Raw genomic sequence first — 19,097 nt, forward strand, 5'->3', positions numbered from 1 at the left:
TAATTTCTATGAGCATTCAAAATGAAACAAGCACCTGAAAATTCAAATATAACTTCTCTTTCATTAGTAGCTGAATAATATTCTGGTAAGTTTAGGCCTCCTGAAGGCCTCTCTGCCCTCGAAACAAAGTTAATCAGAGCAAATTAGGAAAAGCCCAGGTTTAATGGGTGAAGTGTTCCAGATGATTCCCCGGCCTGCAGAGACAGGGATCAGAGACAGGAAGAACCACTAATCTGTTTTCAGGGATGTGGCTTATACATCCCCTGTGGGAGTCCTCCTGAGCCTCTCTGGAGGAGGAGCTGTGTTTGGCGGGCTTTGAAGGGGTTGGTTTAGGGAAAGAGATGGGGAAGGGAGCCAAGGTGGATCTTCTACCAGACTCCTTCCAAACATTTCAGACTCTTTGGGTATAAGGATGCCAGGGTGCCAGGGGCTGAGGTGGAGCTCCCACCCGAATATATTCCATTTTGTAAGTATTTTGTTATCCATTCCTCAGTTAATGTTCATCTAGGCTGTTTCCATCTCCATGTGTTTATATTTTTTTTTCTAACTCTGTGCAGATAAAGCACAGCTAATTCTACCTGCTGTTACCATTTCATTTTGTGGCCGGTCAAGGGTCCCTAACTCTTCTTCACTTTCAGGTAAGCAGTGACAAGAAGTTTGAGGAATGCTTCATTAAATGTTAGCTTTTAAAAGTTTTAAGCTCTCTTTCTCTCTCCCTTTGAAAATCTGCTTCATCTCTCAATTCCCCAATTCCTTGTCTACCATCACAGCTTCTTTAACTTAGACATCAATAGAGAAAATAAAAATTAAGGTTAGGAAATATGTTATTGCATTATGATTGATGTGAGAACTGGCTCAGATCCCAGGTGCACAAGAATCCAGACAAGTGTTTACTTCCAAGGTGTAAGTGAGGAGCTAAGACAGAAAAATAAGAGGCCATGGGGAAGGGGGGATCTAGGTTTCACTTTCTCAGCAAAAGGGCCGGCTGATCAGAGCATTGTTTTAGCCTGGTTCTTTGTGTATTGCTTTCTCATTTGTTAATTTATAGAGTTCTCTCTGATGTCCCTCATCCCAGCAAGACTCAAGGTCTGTAACTCTTTTCTGAAACTTATGCTAAAGTTGGGAATTAAAAAATAAAACATTTGCACAGATTTGTCTTCTTCGGTGTTGATGTAGGAACACAGAGACTAAAAGCATGGGTGGTGATGTTTTTCCTCGTCCACCATCATTTGCTACATAAGCTCTCACCTGGAAGCCTATATTTGGGTTTCCAGGATGAGAGAAGAGTTCCCTGGCTTTCATGCACTGCAGCCATCCTTCTTAATGGAATGCCCTTCTGCATCCCAGGAAACTGCCAATTATCTGTTGTCAAGAGCAGCTGCTCATAGGTTAGAAAACAAGGTTAAGGTGCAAAGTGGGGGAAAACTTCTCTTGGAGGAAATGTATTTTATTTTTGAGAACAAGTACTTGCTATAAATAGACAATAAGAAAATTTTGCCTGCAAGCACAGCAGGGCTCAATGTTGACACAAGTTCATCAATTTAGTGTATTTTTATATATTCATATTGTTCTGAATATTCATTATGGAATGCTTTTTAAACACAACAGGGAATCCTACTGACACACAGGTGATCTCAGTTATAAAAAAGAAGCGATGTACACCAGTCAGTATCAATAATGATGACACATTTCAAAGATATCTTTTATTTATACCTGCAAAACTCTATAGTAATCTGGATATATAGCATTAATTTTTAAAAGCTGTAGCATTTAATGACCTTTTCATACAAAGAAGGAAGTAAAATATAGGTATTACAATGGAAAAGAAAAAATATTTGAAAAACCTTTTATCTCATTTTATTCTGACATGTACCCTTTCAAATATTGAAAAGGTATTTGATAGAAGAATAATACAGATGTACTTCCTATTATCTGGGGGGAAGGTTATTTGTTAGAATGAAAGTGTCTGGCAGAAAATATGATGGTTAACTTACACTCTAGCACAATGGGCACTAAAGATTCTGGTAGAAATACCGAAAACATTAATTAAATCACAAACATTAGAAATATTGTAAAAGGAAATGTTAATTTCACACTCAACCTTTTATTTTAAAAACTGCATCTCAAGAAGAATAGATTCAATTCACAAAGCAGCAAAGCATATTCCTACACACAGGATCTTAGCCCAGTCTTAAAGAACAATGAGCTATTCAGTTCACTAAGCAGCACCCAGGGTTGGCATATGTTGTTGATTTTAATGGATTTACTTAGACATATTTTAGAATGCCTCTACCTAACAAGGATACAATGTCAAGTTAATATACAAGTGTAAAATGCATATGATATATATATATATATATATATATATATATATAGAGAGAGAGAGAGAGAGAGAGAGAGAGAGATGGATGGATGGATATGGGTGGGTGGATGGATGGATGAAGAGATAGATGGATAGATGGATGGATGGATAGATAAATAGATATCAGATATAGCTATTATTGTGGCTGAACTTATGGCTAAACTGATTTTCTGGAAAACATAAAATTAGACTTAAACAGAACCTCAAAATCATACAAGCCACTTTAAAATTAACTAACATACTACTAATTCCAAGTTTCCTGGGCCTTCATTAGTATTTTTTCCCTCTGAGCTTGATCTTAGTGTTCTCTCTTGATTCTTCATGAAGTTATACCCAGAATCTTATTTGCTTACTCAGGTACCTAACAACAAAGCAGAAGGTTCAAATGAGGCCACATATGGGCTGAAATGGAACACAGTTTGCTCAAGTAACTGTGAATGGGAACAGGTATCTGTTACATATATAACAACATCTGAAAAGATGAATTATTTTCAAATTTTTATAAGCACTTGGAACACATATATTGAGTTACAAGATAAGAGTTAATGATAGAAAAATGAATAATGTTTTCTATAGTTTCAAGTAAGTGAACATACTAGAAGCTTTGACCCACATAAGAGCAGATAGCAGTGATTACATCATTAGAGTGGCAGGCTCTAGAGAAGACATGGGATGATGATGTGGAAATGTTTAAGTTAGGCTTTTGTGTATGTGTACAATTTCACTGGGCAAATAGAGAGCACTCATCATAAATTAGTTAATCACGAGAAGTCCTTAGAAGTCTTCAAGAATTCAAGGGTCTGCTACAAGTTAGGTAGTCATGATAAGAGTTTATAGAGATACATAAGCAGACAGAAGAGATGAAGTGGCAGAACCAGAGGTAAAACTACATCATAGAAATCTTGAAAAGGTGCCTGTCCATAGCTATGAAGGCCACTAAGGTCAATTAAGACATCACTGGGGGCAGAGAAGCTTGGACTTGTTCATACTTCAAGGTAAAAAAGAGAGTGAGGGCCATCAAAAAGAGCGCTTGGGAAGCTCTTCTTATAAGGCTTACGGCAGACATTGGAGGTCTAAAAGGATAATGACATGTTGAAGTAGACAGCACATAAAGGATATATGAACCCCAAATATATTATGTTTTCCCCAAATTACTTCCATCTGAACCTGGTGTGAATAAGGTGGGGAAACAAACATACAAAGTAACTAAGAGTTCAGGAAAAACATGACTTCAATCATAAATTTATACAGTGCTTCATTGTCTCATGGGTTGGTTAACATCTGTAATGTAAAGTCAAATGAATAAAGTGGAGCAGTGGAGATGGCTCTGTTGATAAAGTGCTTGCTACACAATCATGAGGATCTGAACTTGGAACCCTAGCACCAGTGGAATCAAACGGAGTTTGCTGACTTGAGTACCACAGTCTTAGCAACCAGTGTGGGCCAGACATAGGGGGATCCCTGGAGCTTATTGGCCCGCCTGTCTAACCAGTCAGTGAGCCAAGGTTCAATGAGACTTGATGGGAAAGACAACTGACATCAACATCTAGTCTCAGTACACATACATACATATGCACACGTGTACACACACACACACACACACACACACACACACACACACACACACACACATATCTACACACATATCCCACATTGAAAAAGTAGACACTAAATAAATAAATAAATAAATAAATAAATAAATAAATAAATAAATAAATAATATATGGCAGTTATTTGTTCCACCATTAAAATTCAATTCCTATTAAATCAATAAGGCAATAGAATAGGGAAAATTAGGTCATTCTTTCTCAAGTTTTAAAGCCATCATCATCAGTTTGTTCAAAAATTACCAATATAAATATGTTTTAAACAATCCCACATATTTAATTTAGGCTATTTATATATTCATGCCAAAGCCATTAAAATATTTCTTTTCAGTGAGAGGGTAATAACATTTTCCATCCATCATTCTTATTCATTTGTTAATGAGGAAAATCACATTTTAAAAATGAAGGTAGTTGAATGTAAAGGCCACTTTATATGTTCCCATATTTTCTCCCATCAGTTAGAAGTCATTTAAATAATCCACATCTGTAATGGAAACTGCCAATCAGGGTTAAAGCAATTTAACCATCAAATTACAAAAAATTTAAATCCAACAACTGAAGCTAAATATCTAGTTTAAGCAAACTCAAGCTGTCTTGTGCTATAATTGAGAAAATGTCAATGTTATCTGCTGAGGAATGAAAAGGGAGTATCTGGAGATCTGAGTTAAACATGGTTACAGATCTGCAATCCTGAGGCTGAAAGTCTATTTGCATCAATGTCCTGATGCAGGTTGTGGACACCCACAAGGCAGACACCAATAATCCAAAGATATTGAAAGGAAAATGTACACACAGAATTGAAGTGTGTACCCAATTCACTATTTGCTGTATTCATGAATGTCAATTTCTTGATAATTGCTCAGTCACTTAGTCTTTCAATATTTAATGTCTACTGATGTTTCAGGTATGTCATTGTCCCTTTAAAGGAAGTATATTGAAAAGAGTTTAATGTCCAAAGATTTTGCTACAGGAATCTTGTTCTCCAGCACAGCACCACTTTCTCTTACATTTTTTATCATTGTTTTATGTTCAGAAACATGTTTCTGATAAAAAAAGAAATGTTGAGGCTTGAAGGGGAATCGCACCTGTTTTCCTTTCTGTGTACAATTTTTATAAGTTCATACTAATAATCTGTCAAAGTAACCTGACATATAAATTGATCTCTTTAAAAATATGGAATAGTGTAATTTACTTTTATTAACATAGACAATGTTATGCTATAATTCTAAAAAACTAGCTTTTCCAAGATGTGATTGTTATTTCTAGCATAATTACAATGGTTTGGGGTTTTTTTAATGTATTTTTTAAGAGAATGGCTTAATTTAGTTGCTCATCTAATGACTAGTAGATTACACTGACAAATGTAGATGGTTGTCAAAATTGATATATGCTTATAAGATATTGAAGCAAAATGAGTGGAAATATCTCCATTTTTGTTGAAGAAGAAATTTAGAGTTTACTTGTTTAAAATTTATATCTCAAATTTGTTCAAGCAGGAACAATTGCAGTGAATACTTCCTTTAGACAGAACTCTTCGTTCATGTTACTCATCCCTTATTCCACCAATGGAGGAAAGAATGAATATCATTTTTAAGAAACCTGTCATGGATTTTAAGGTTCTTCTTCATGCTATAACTTTGCTTCTTATGTATTCTTGACTTTGTGTCTAAAATAATTAGACAAATAGGTATAACTGCCCTATCTATAAAGTTCTTCATGCTATAACTTTGCTTCGTATGTATTCTTGACTTCATATCTAAAATGACTTGACAAATAGGTATTACTGGCCCTATCTTATTGCCGTTAAAGTTGAAGAAGGAAATTAAGATATCCCTAACCAATAAAATGTCATTTTTCTTATAATCCAAAGTTTACACTCCTTACACCATTTCATGTATATGGAGTTTCTCTATCCTGCCCCATCCTGCAGCCACTTCCAAATAATCACTTGGGGGCTTATATTAATTATAAATTCTAGGTTGATAGCTTAGGCTTATTAGTAGCTAGTTCTTACATTTCAATTAACCCATGTTTCTTATCTATGCTTTGCCACATGGTTCATGGTTTGTTAACTCATATCTATATGTCCTGCTTCCTTGGCAGCTAGCTGACGTCTGCCCTGACTCTATCCTTCTTCATCTCTGTCTTCTATTTGATTGTACCACCTAACTATTCTGCATCACCCATTGGCCAAACAGCTTTATTATCAACCAATAAGAACAACACATATTCACAGTGTATAGGATCCTACAGCAGTTTCATACACTTTAATTTTAAAGAACATAACATTTGGGAAGCAATATTTTTTATAAGTACACTATCCACCTGGGATAGGAAAGAACAGAACTCTTCAATATTTTGTTTTCATGAGTACTGATTCTTGTATTAAACTCTCCCTCAGATACTGGCTCCTTATATCATACCATTAAAAATCCAGGATCATATATCTATACATTCCCAACTTCTACTGGGTATAAAAATTGTCCTTACTTTCCAAATATACACAGCTGTGGGTTCTGAGTAGAATTTCTCACAAGTGTTCTAAATTAAGACTTGCTACATGTTAACATAATTTTAATGAAAATTTCTGATGCTTTCTAATACTAATATGTAATGTGGGTCTATGAAAATGACAAACAACACAAAATGCTTCACAAATGTTGTGGGCTACAGAGGACAATGTATCTTCTCAAAGCTAGAGAAAATAGCATCAAGTTCTGGAGGGTAATCAGTAGCATTGCTGGTAGCCTGTAACACGTAGGGTTCTTCGAGATCTCAGAGAAAACAACTCCAAAATAAGTGATCCATTCCTGGGGTTTTTATTTGTTAATTTATGGTGTCAACAATGCCCAGATATTATTGTCCCATTATAGTGTAAGTCCATTTAAATTTTCCCCCACCCCCGTGTGTGTGTGTGGGGGGGGGGGAATATACAGTAATAAGTTTCCATGTGACCTTCTAAAGGAGCATTTACTGTAATTTATCCCTCCCTGAGTTCATTTTTCTTCCCTACTTGCCCTCCCCACCCTCACACCAATTTAACTCCTCCTGTTATGCTTTCCCCCTTCATGCCTTTTAGTGTCTTGTTCACTTAATATGATGTCCACAAAATCTATTCACAATCTTGCAAAAGGAAAGATTTTTATCATTCCAGTATCAACAAGCATCTGTTACAAACATATACATGTCATAGGCATCATATTTTCTTTATTTATTCATCATTTATTGAACACACATATTCCAAATGTTACCTACTGTGAGCATACAACAAACATGAGCATAAAGATCTCTCAAAACTTTACTTGTTTCTTTGCCTTTGGATACATGCCCAGTACCAGTATTGATGGGTCTTATGGTCGTTCTATTTATAATTTCCTGAGAACCCTTTATACTATGTCCCATTATGGGTATTCTAATCTACATTCTCACCAGCAACATATATGAAGTTATATTTCTCCATAACTTCCCCAGCATCGATTCTATTTTCGGCAATATAAATTTTTTTCTGGCATAGGATTATATAGCAATTCAGTTTTGAATTTAATATCCTTGATTTTCTGATATTGAAGATTTTTCATCTTCCTGTTGTTTGCTAATGTATCATTTTTGAGAAATTTTTATTGAAATATTTTGCCCAATTTAATGAGCTTTTTTAAACTATGAAGGTGTGTGAGTTTTGTATACATTCTAGATATTAATGCCATATCACAAATATGATTTACAAACACTTTCTCTCATGTTGTAGTCCTCCGTCTCTTTACTCCATGAACTGTTTGCTCTTCTGGTCAGAAGCTATGTCATTTGATGGCATCTGATCTTGTTACCTGTGTTTCTGTTGTCTGAGCTTCTGAGGTGATTGTTTAAGGCTAGAATGTCTCAGGCTACGTTGCAAGTTGCAGAGTCTTGTTGATATGTACTGACCTTTCTGAACTTTTGAGAAAAAAAATAAACAGAATTCAACAAAATCTAAAAGTTGGGAAAGGAAATAAACCCTGAACCTCTCAATGAACATAACTTCCACTGCAAACAGGAGAGAAATACAACTTTGATTCTCTCAGTTTTTCTAAATTCAAGTGGGGTTTTTCCTGTGTAAGCATCTCACCCAGAGCAATATTCAAAGTGTTTAAGATGCTTAAGGCATCTTTTTGTCTGATGTGCACAGGAGGAAGAAAGTGATCTCTCCAAAGCAAGGGTCAAGTAAAATGTTCCTGTTGGACTGTGTGTTGCAAATGCAAAGGATCTAAACAGTTTTCTAGAGCAATTTTGTCATATTTGAATTACATCGTCCTCCTTTTAGAATTTAAACTGCATCTCAAATGTGATCCCATTCCCCTTATACTAAATAATTCTGAAAGCTGCATGAAGAACTTCCTAACTCATCTCCCCTCATTCTAACCTTGGTCCTTTACCACTGACCCTTTTAGAACTAGCAAAGTGATATTTCTAAAATGAAAATCGGATCATCTGTCTGCCCTGATTAAAATCCTTCCCAATGAAATTTTATTACCTGGAGTAAATGCCAAGTTATTTAGTTTGGCATAAAAAACTCTCCTTGATTTCACCTTTGGCCGATCATTTTCATCTAATCTGACCAACCAACTGCTCCTATCTAACACTTAATACTCCAGCCAAACTATGGTTTATAGTTTGTTCTAAATAATGCATATTATTATGTGTGTCTGGAACACATTCCCACCATTCTCTCTGCTGCCACACTGTTACTTATTTTTGAAAACCCAGTCCCAATATTACCTTCTCAATGAAGTCTCCCAAAATGCCTTAACCGAATTTGATTTTGTTCTCATTTTTATTTCCTTTTTACTTCTGCATACTTATAACAGAACTTCCATTTTTACCGCTGCACTCCATTTACTAGATTGTGTATTTAGTAAAAGTCACCACTCTTTGGGACTGGGAAGATGGCTCAGTCAGAAAAGTGCTTGGTGCACAAGCATTAGGGGCCAAGCTTGATTCCTAGTGCATATGAGAGAAAACCACACAAAACTGGGCACCACCTATAATCATAATATTGAGGAGAATGCTACAGTTGTATCTCTAAGGCTCTATGACCTGCCATTCTGAACAATTTCCAAGCCCCAGATTGGAATATCAGCAATAGACTCTGTCTCAAAATGTAAGATGAAGAAAAGTTGAAGAGCATGTGTGTGTGAGCATGCACATTCACACACACACACACACACACACACACACACACACACTCGATACTACAATTTTAATTTACTTTTTCAATGCAGGAGGCAGTGTTTGATTTATTAAAGATGCTCCATCAAGCCATGCAAATCCTGTTATTCTTTTATCTTCTGTTAGATCAGAATCCCAGTGCTCTTTCTCACTCTTAAGATAGTTCATAGCTTCTTCCTATAATCTGATTCCTGATAAGCAGATTTAATAATTCTCTAGAATTGATTCAATTATTGTCTGCTTTTCTGTCTTTGCCAGCTTTGACTTCAGTCACAAAGCTCACAGTTTTTATGGCTTATGACAATGAAATTTGTTTTTTACAGGGCTGCAAATTAGATATAGCTCTCAGGTGGATGGAAAAAATATATGCCCGGTTGTGTCATCTACTTGCGTGATTTACATTTAAAAAAAGTAGCTCCCATCTTGTCCATATTAATCATTCACTGGGCAAGAAAAAGAGACAATAAAACAATGACACAATGTGCAATGTCTTCTTAAATCTGTTCCTATTGTATAAAAAATAAACCACCTGGCCCAGCCTGACAAAAGGTGTGTGGACTATCCTCTGACTTAGCCACGAACAGGTATGGCAAGAGTAAAAATTAATGGAAAAGAGTGGATAATTGATCAAAATAATAAAACCTGCCAGAGATTATAAATAACTTGCTATATATACTTTCACTTCCTGGTTTTCCTGAAGATCAGAAGAGGGCATTGAATCCCCTTGAGCTGAAGTTACAGATGTTGTGAGACAGCATGTTGGTGCTAGGAATCAAACCCAAGTCCTCTGAAAGAGCAGCCAGTACTCTTAACCACTGAGCCATCTTTCCAGCCCTAAGTTACTTTTATATTGCTATCACAAAGTACATGACAGAAACAACTGATGGAAGGAAAGATTGATTTTGTCTCATGGTTTGAAAGAGCTGGCTGAAGTCCATCCCAATTGAGAGGCCAGGATGCCAAGCTTCTTTTTTGATAGTAGAAGTGTGCCCAAACCAGCAAGCAGAGAGAGCTGGTTTGCAGCCAGGACAGATAAAACCTTCAAAGACCAAACCCTAGTGATCCCATATCCTAGAGTCCTAATAGATTTACCCAGCATTCAAAACATGAAAATGATGGGTTTTTTTAATTCAAGCCATCACACTGAGTTACTGCTTTCACCAGACATGTCAACTAAATTCTGTAATTCTCAATCTAAAACCTTCATATTATATTGCTATCTGATACTCAGAGAAAGGAGTGATGTTGGACAATTGATCAAATATCAATTTGAACAACACATACACTGTACACTATATATGCATGTTATCTGGACGAAACAGTTACTTTTATACAATATTTAAAAGGCCTACAGCTTTTTAAGTTTCTCTTTCAGTTTGGTTTTGAAAGTGGAATCAAGGTTAGCAATACAATTTGAATGTTGTCATTACGTGTCTAGAGTAAAGTAATATCACCACTGAATAGCAATTAGATTTATTGCTTCTTAAATATTCTCACAATTCTGTTACACATAAGATCAGAGAATCATATGAAAATAAAAGCAATTAACAGTTGAATGTAATTTTGACAGAATATGAGCTATGACTCTCTTCCTCACTGATAACATCAGGCATGTCTCAGTGTGATGGACCTGCTTCCAATTAAGAACACTAAAGAGAAGAGTCACTCATCATTCTTCATGATTTACACCAACAAATTAGGTATCCTTCGATGTACTTTTAGGGAAACTCAACATGAGCATAATAACAGTCACTCCTTCTAACCTTTAAATCAGTGTTTGGTTGCTAAAAGCTCTGTAGAAAATGCTTTTGGCATATTCAAAAAGCATTTAGAAATTTTTATAGCAAAATAAGGATTTTATCTACTTCCAAATGCATAAACAAATGCTTCTGAGAACTCACCTTCCAGTGAGGACATAACCATACATAACACAGCTACAGTAGGACATCCTAAAATATTTTAAATGCCATAAGCTATTTTATTTTCCAATTTCTTCTAAAATTAAATGTTGATTGTTTCCCCGAATCAAAGCTCTTAGCAGCAAGCCTTAAAAAAAAAATCCCTGTCAGCATGTTTATTGCCTTACGATCTTACAAGAAAAATGGGTATACCCAAGCAAACACATTTAGAAGTACTTTTGTTAGAACTAAATAGGATTTAGTGATAAAACAAATAAGTAAATCTTCCAAATGAGACAGCATGCCTGAGGAACAATAAGGAAAATCTTCATTGCATTGGCCTCATTATCTCCATGTGAACTACTCAGAGACAAAACATCGTCTAGTTAACCTTCAAACCACCAGAGCAAGGAGCAAGGAAATGTTAAAAAAAAAAAAAAAAAAAAAGTATCATATGTGTATTGTGTGTTAGAGGGTTCTCAGAGTTTGACATCTTGGACATCGCACAACTTTTACAAAACTCGTAGAGATGTTCTGGCATATGTGTGTGTGTGTGTGTGTGTGTGTGTGTGTGTGTGTGTGTGTGTCTTATTTTTGATGTAGAAACACATTACAGTATTTTCAATTGTGATTCCACTACCTTTCAAGATAAACTTTGAGATATTAGTTTCTTTTCAGTTTCCCCTTTGTTGTTATGATTTTTAAATTTATAGTCTCAGCGCATAACATCAGTTACTTCAGATGGATCTTCTTAAACATTGTGTCTTTTATCACTGTGACATGTGATAGGTTATCATTTGTAGGCCATTTGTCTAATGGTCGCACAGCCAATCCAGCTTACTCAGATGTGTGCCTTGAACATCGTATTCTCTACTCTCCATTTCAAACTATTGCGTCTCTTTATGTGAAAGAACATCTTTTATAGACAAAAATATTGGTAGTTTGCTTTGTATCTTGTAACACAAATTGCTAAATGGTCTTTTAATAAAAAAAAATACCTGGGGCCAGATATTGGGGTAAATGCTGAAAGAGCAGAGGAACAAGCCACTGCCACGTCTTACCTCTAGGACTCCTCAGCCTGAGAAAGCCTCTAGTTCCTGTCTCCTCATGCCTTTTGTACCTTTCTCCACCCAGCCATACCACTTCCTGTCTCAACCTCTCTAGTGCTGGGATTAAAGACGTGTGTGCTTCCCAAGCAAAGGCATGAGATTTCAAGTGCTGGGATTAAAGGTGTGTGCCACCACTGCCTGGCTCTGTTTCTCTCCAGAGACTGAGTCAATCTCATATAGTCCATGGTGGCTTTGAACTCACAGAGGTGCAGATGGATCTCGGGCTCCCAAATGATAGGATTAAAGGTGTGTGCCACCACTGCCTAGCCTCTATGTTTAATCTAGTGGCTTGTTCTGTTCTCTGATCTCCAGGTGAATTTTACTAGGGTATACAATATATCACCAAAATATCTACTTTGACAACCTCTGCATAAGTGAGTAAATTCATATGATAAGGGTTTGTGTCTACAATTATGTTATACATCCTCCAATTGCATCTTCTCTGTACATCCTTTCATTTCTCCCTAGAAGAGAATGCTGTTCAGTATTATACGGATTTTCTTAGCAGGGTTTATATAACATCTTCATTTCATTAATTTCTATTTGCTGTTTCTTGTCTTCCTTAAATATCTTTCATCTTAAAATAACCTTGAAGGTGAGTCATCTAGGTATTTGTTTGTTTCGAATTCAATCATTGTTTTTATTCCTACTTACAGTGTTATAAATATAAGCTAATTATTTGACTTTTAAACAAAATACGAAAAACAACATTCTGTTTTCATATACATGACTTTGTTTTAATTAGGTGCATGAATCCAGGTCACTATACAGTATCAATCCCTTTTCATCTGAAGAGTCACCTTTAACATTTTACAATGTAGAATGAGTTTCTTTCATCATTAATATTATAAAATACCCGACAAGAAGTCAAGTTAGGGAGGAGAGGTTTGTTTGGGTTTACAGTTTATGGGACATGATACACTGTGCTGGGGAACATATGGTGGCAGGACAGGGGCATGTTGGTCCTCACTCAGAATGCAGCGAGTTAACAGGAAGTGAGGCAGGGCTATGAAACCTCAGGGTCCCATACCAGTTGACTCACTTCCTCCAGCAAAGCTGTGCTTTCTAAAAGGTCCACACCTGCCACACCAACTCCAGTGTCGTCCGTGTGACATGAACAGTTATGTCTATAATAGCAGATGGGAGATACGTGTCCCACCGGACTAAGCTCCCTGGAGGTCCCTGGCAGAGTTCCCGTGTTATGCTTCCTTCTCAAAGAAGATTTACTTCACAGATCATGAGCTCCCTGGGCTATAGGTTCTGTATAACTGCTTTTCTGATAATGTTCTAATTAATCTATGAAGCACAGCCCAAATTAATGAAGCTTGGGTTGTGAACTATGGAGGAAAGGGGAAACTAGACATGGATCTTAATCAGATATAGCAGAATGAGCTATTTCTTAAAGACCCCAAGCTACTAGATTAAAAAAAAAGTATAAAGGTTCAGGCACTTCTAGGGAATGAACACTCACCCACTAGGAATCCTTTAGGAATCCCAACTAAAGTGATTTATGGTGGAAAATATTGTCTCATAGGAGGCAGATGGTGGGCCCCTCTGTTGAGGAAGTTCAGCATGGGAAACTTAAGGACTACAGCAGGACTTACAGGCAAAGAAGTACAAGAGTCCATATTCCAGCAGGTAAAAAGGTTTTATATTAAAAGAGATATGTGGCGGAGAACTGAAGAGAGGGTCTGCAGCATCATAATTGGCTAAGTGGGTCATGAGAACCAGAAAAGTAGAAATATATAATAAACTAGAAAGCTGCTGAGATAAGATAAAGGACACAGCTGCAACCGCAAGAAGTCAACACAAGTCTAGGGACTGTATTAAGTTTAAAAATCGACGGGCGGTGGTGGCGCACGCCTTTAATCCCAGCACTCGTGAGGCAGAGCCAGGCGGATCTCTGTGAGTTCGAGGCCAGCCTCTGGTCTACAGAGCGCGATCTAGGAAAGGCACAAAGCTACACAGAGAAACCCTGTCTCGAAAAACTTAAAAAAAAAAAAGTTTAAAAATCACAGACTGCTCTTTGGGTTATAAGCATTCCACCTGAGAATCAAGTGTTCAAAACCATGAGCTATGGGGAACATTTCACATTCAAACCACAAAATACATTCTTCTCTCTTTCTTTTACCCAAAAGTATCATCAAATTCTTCCTGTTTTGAGGAATTTTTTTTTTACTGGTTATAGAGTTTCCATGCTTTAAAGTACCACTGCTGTTTTGAAGTTGATGTTTGTATAAAATGCCTTATTGGCTTTGCATTACTCTCAATTCTGAGAAGATGATCATCATTGTGTAATCTATATAACATGTCATAAACTTGCAGCCTTCAAGATTTCTTTCTCATATGCCAGGAACAGATCCTGGTCCCACAGGGATAGGATGTTTCATTACATAAAATGAAAAACTATATATTTTTGTTAAAACTTGTCAAATAAAACTATTACAGCAACTAACCCCTTCAATATTTCATTTCAAATGACACTAATTAGAATTTTTTATTAGGTCCCTGTTTTCTCAGAGATAAAGTTTCTCTGTTTATTTACTTGAACGCTTTTCCTTTTCTTTACTATTACCAGGGCAAATAAGATGACTTTAAATAAGATTTTTGAGAAGTTTTCTAAGTAAAAATTTACTTTGTCACTTTCTTTTAAAACTTTGGTTACACAGTATATATCTAACAAAATATAAATAGTGTATGAATGTAGTTTAAAAATAGTAAATTAAATATTTATTTATGTACACAATTTAAGAAATGCAGCATTATAAGATGGGGCATTATTGAAGTTCATGACTAGATGTTGACAAAGGGCTAAACTAATAAGGAACACAGTATAATTCCATATGAGCTGGCTTTTTGAAGCCTATTCCCTATGGTGGGATGCCTTGCTCAGCCTTGACACGGGGAGGAGGAGCTTGGTCCTGCCTCTATTTGGTATGTCATGCTTTGTTGACTCCCATGGGGGATCTTACCCTTTCTGAGGAGTAGATGGGGGGGGCAGGAGGAGAGGAGGGAGGGAAAACTGTGGTTGCTATGTAAAATAAATTTTAAAATATTAATAAATAAAAAAAAGAAATTAAAAAAAAGATTTCTTCCCATATCTGGTTATTAGAAGTTTTACTACAATTAAAATGTGAGTTGATTTCTATTTATCTCACTTGTGGATTTATAAGATTCTTAGACACATACTTTTTATTCTTGTCAAAAAATACCATATTATTTTTCTGCCACAATCCCTTTCTATGACTCTGCTCATGTAAAACCTGTTATTCAGTATTTTCAATAGCTCTAAATAAGTATGTTCATTTTTATTCAAAGTCCCTCTTTTATTTGTGATAAAAATCTCTTCATCTGACTTCAATTTGACTGGATATTTTGTTTCTACCTCCGATCTCTTCTTGTTAATCCAGTACATTTTTAGTTTAACTTATCGTACTTTACAACTGTTGCTTGTCTACTTATTCTATTTGTTATAATTTCCATTGCTGCTCTAGATTCCACTGATTGAAACCATTGGACAGTTTTTAAATTTCAAATGCAGACTATTTCAGAGTTTGGTTTTGACAGACCTACTTTTTTTCTCATTTTAACATATTTTCTAGTTTCTTTGAATATGTGGTAATTCTATTGTACAGTGGACATCATTAATCATACATAGTAACATTTCTGAATAGTTTTGACTTCTAAATATACTTTACTTTTTTTCCATTTGGCAGTGTATTGGAAACTGTTGGTTTATATAGGCTTAGGGTCCTGCTTTTATGATTTGGCTGCAAAAATCTATTGTGAATATAAAACTTCTTATATGTTCTTTTATTACATAGAACTTGCTCAAAAAATTCTGATACTACTACTACCTTTGCCTAATGGCTCTTATTTTATCTTGGATGGTGGTGATGGTGGTGGTGGTGGTGGTGATGATGATTTTTTATTGAGATAAAGTTATGGTGGGTAACCAAGAACAATGGAAATAAAGTTGTTTTTGAAAACCTCTGGAGCTTCTATAACCAATAACTCCTGGGGAAGTTTTTGCATGTCTTGCAACGTGATTTTCATCAAATAAGCCACATCCTCTGGGAGCAACATTGTCCACTCATGCTGGATGATTTTTTTTATAAAACTTATTTTTAATTATGTGTAGGTATGTTTGTTTGCATGTGGATGTGGACATGTGAGTTCAGGTGCCCTTGGAGACCAGCAGTGTCAAATCCCCTGGAGTTAGAGTTGCAGATGGCTGTGATCCTCTTGACATGGGCTCTGGGAATCTAAATCAGATCCTCTAGAAGATAGCAGCAAGTTCTCTTAACTGCTGAGCTATCTCTCTGCCCTTGCTTTTTAAAATTCTATTGTGAAGCCAGCCTATTCGCTATTAGGTTTCCACAAGGCATTTTCATGCATCCTTAGTTTTGATTAACCCATTCACTACTCCCTCTTCTTCCCCATCTTCCTGCCCTCATCCCTACTTAATTTGTAGATATCAATGATCTTACCCAGTAAAGACACTACATAGCAATACTAACCTACCAGGCAAGAATTGCCCACGGGAAAGATCCTATTGCTGAAGACACCACATAACTGGGCTGCAAAACACAGAGAAATGAATCAGACACCATCTTATACACTTCTGCCCTGCTGGCTAGATTTTGTACTAGAAGGTATCTTATAGGCTGCTCATGAGAAAGACATCCCAATCTTCTCATAGACCATCCAAAAAAACTTTAGAATTATAACTATTCTTTAATTTCTTAATTAAAAATATGAATTATGGGCTGGGTATGATGGCACATGTCTTTAATCCCAGCATTTTGGAGTCTGAGATGAGTGGATCTCTGTGAGTTCAAGGCTAACCTGGTCAACATAGTGAGTCCCAGGCCAGCCAGGACTACATAATTAATACTCTGTCTCAAAAAAAGAAGCTAAAAAGCAAAAATGAGTCACTTTCTATGATAAAGATGCTCCTTTTATACATTATGTTCCATAATCTTTGTTAATAATGAAAAGACATTAGTAACTGATGGAAATTAGTAACTGTGTGAAAATACATATTATGTTTGACAGTTGAATAAGTTACTTAAATATGTCATGTTCGAGGACCAGCCTGTTTCCAATTTGTATATTATGTACTGTGGATATCACTCTATATAAATAAAACACTGATGGCCAGTGACCAGACAGGAAGTATAGGCAGGACAAGGAGAGAGGAGAATTGGGGAAACAGGAAGAAGAGGGAGAGACACGGGAGCCACCGCCATGACAAGCAGCATGTAAAGACACCGGTAAGCCACCAGCCACGTGGCAAGGTATAGATTTATAGAAATGGGTTAATTTAAGATATAAAAACAGTTAGCAAGAAGCCTGCCACAGCCATATAGTTTATAAGTAATATAAGTGTCTGAGTGATTATTTTATACATGGATTGTGGGACTGCGGGGCTTTGTAGAACCTGGAGAGAAGCCCTCCAGCAACAATTATGCACTAAAGGAAGTTAACCAGAGTTAAGTTAATAACTAGGGCGATGAAGTAACAGTTCCTTATTTTTGAGATTTCAGCTTATTAAAGAAATATAGAAGAATATAGAATTAAAATACCCATTCTTCATCCACAAACTGAATAAATCCAAGAAATTGATGTTCTTGCATCTCAGTTACTAACTTCTGGTTTTGAGATGGAAAGTGGAACTTGAGAGGTAGAAGCTAGAAGATTTCTGACTATTGAAGACCAGCCTTGGATATTACTGAGTTTACAAGCCAGGATTCAAGTAAAACACTGTCTCAGAAATCAAAAGCAACAACAAACAAAAACACAAGGACATCTTTTGACTTCTGACTCACTATGGGGTCCTACCATGAGACCTGGCATATACTATGTTTAAAATATTTTTATGGTATTCTCTTGTGTGAATTTATTTGTGGAAAGGATAGTAAAGAAAAAGGTTCTGTCAGATTTTCAGATATTTATGGGTGAAATCTTTCCCTCTTGTTGACTATGACCAAGATGTGTAAGACTAACTACCCTGGTATAAGAGGAAATGAAATTATGACAGTTATGGCATAGGGTTATTTGGCATAAATGATTTTATCTTTTGATAACTGCTGTTGAAGTTTTAAATTAATGGTCAATGGAAATACAAAAATAACATATGAATCATCAGGAGCTTCAGAGCAGCAGTGGAGCATGTTCTCTACCTCCCAGTTCTCACAGTTTCCCCATGTTTGGAAGAGAATTCAGGATAATCTGTATCAAAAATTTTTCATTTAATTAGAAAATATGAAACCAAGTTTAATTCTATATGCTACATTAATAAAATTATCATTGACTCGTATAATTAAAACTAGAACCATGACGAAAAAATGCTTCACCTTCAGATTCCTCTCTGAAAACGTATCCTCAATCCCCAGCCATCTCTGTAACTTTGTAAAAAATCTCTTGCAAATGATCCTGAATTTCTTACCTAAACTCCAATTGAGACTCTCCAGCCAAAGATCAAGTGATGTTAGCCATGAGGCATAGGGGGAAAAAGATGTATTATATGTAAGGGTCGAATGTAGGAAGACTTGCTGTAAAAGAATCAGAATTAAAGCTGTACTTCAGCACTGCATATGATAATAAATAGTTGCTCTTTATTTAAAAAAACACATTGTGCCTGTTACACCAATATATCTACTCTGTGGTAAATGACAACAAAACTTTCGGTTGAAACACTGATAATGTGCTACACTTCTGTGACTTTTATGGGCATATAGATTTTAGGGCTTTGTTCTCTGTTGACAGGTGAACTCTCTACACACATTCATTCTCAGTCTCTCCCTTCTTACCTCTCTTTCTCTTCCTCTGCCTCCTCCCTCCCTTTCTCTGTATAAATAACAAAATCAGGATGCCTTCAGTGATAGAGATTGTAATCACAACACACACCCCACCC

The sequence above is a fragment of the Peromyscus leucopus genome, chromosome 13 (assembly GCF_004664715.2).
Source record: "Peromyscus leucopus breed LL Stock chromosome 13, UCI_PerLeu_2.1, whole genome shotgun sequence".
Lineage (NCBI taxonomy): Eukaryota > Metazoa > Chordata > Mammalia > Rodentia > Cricetidae > Peromyscus > Peromyscus leucopus.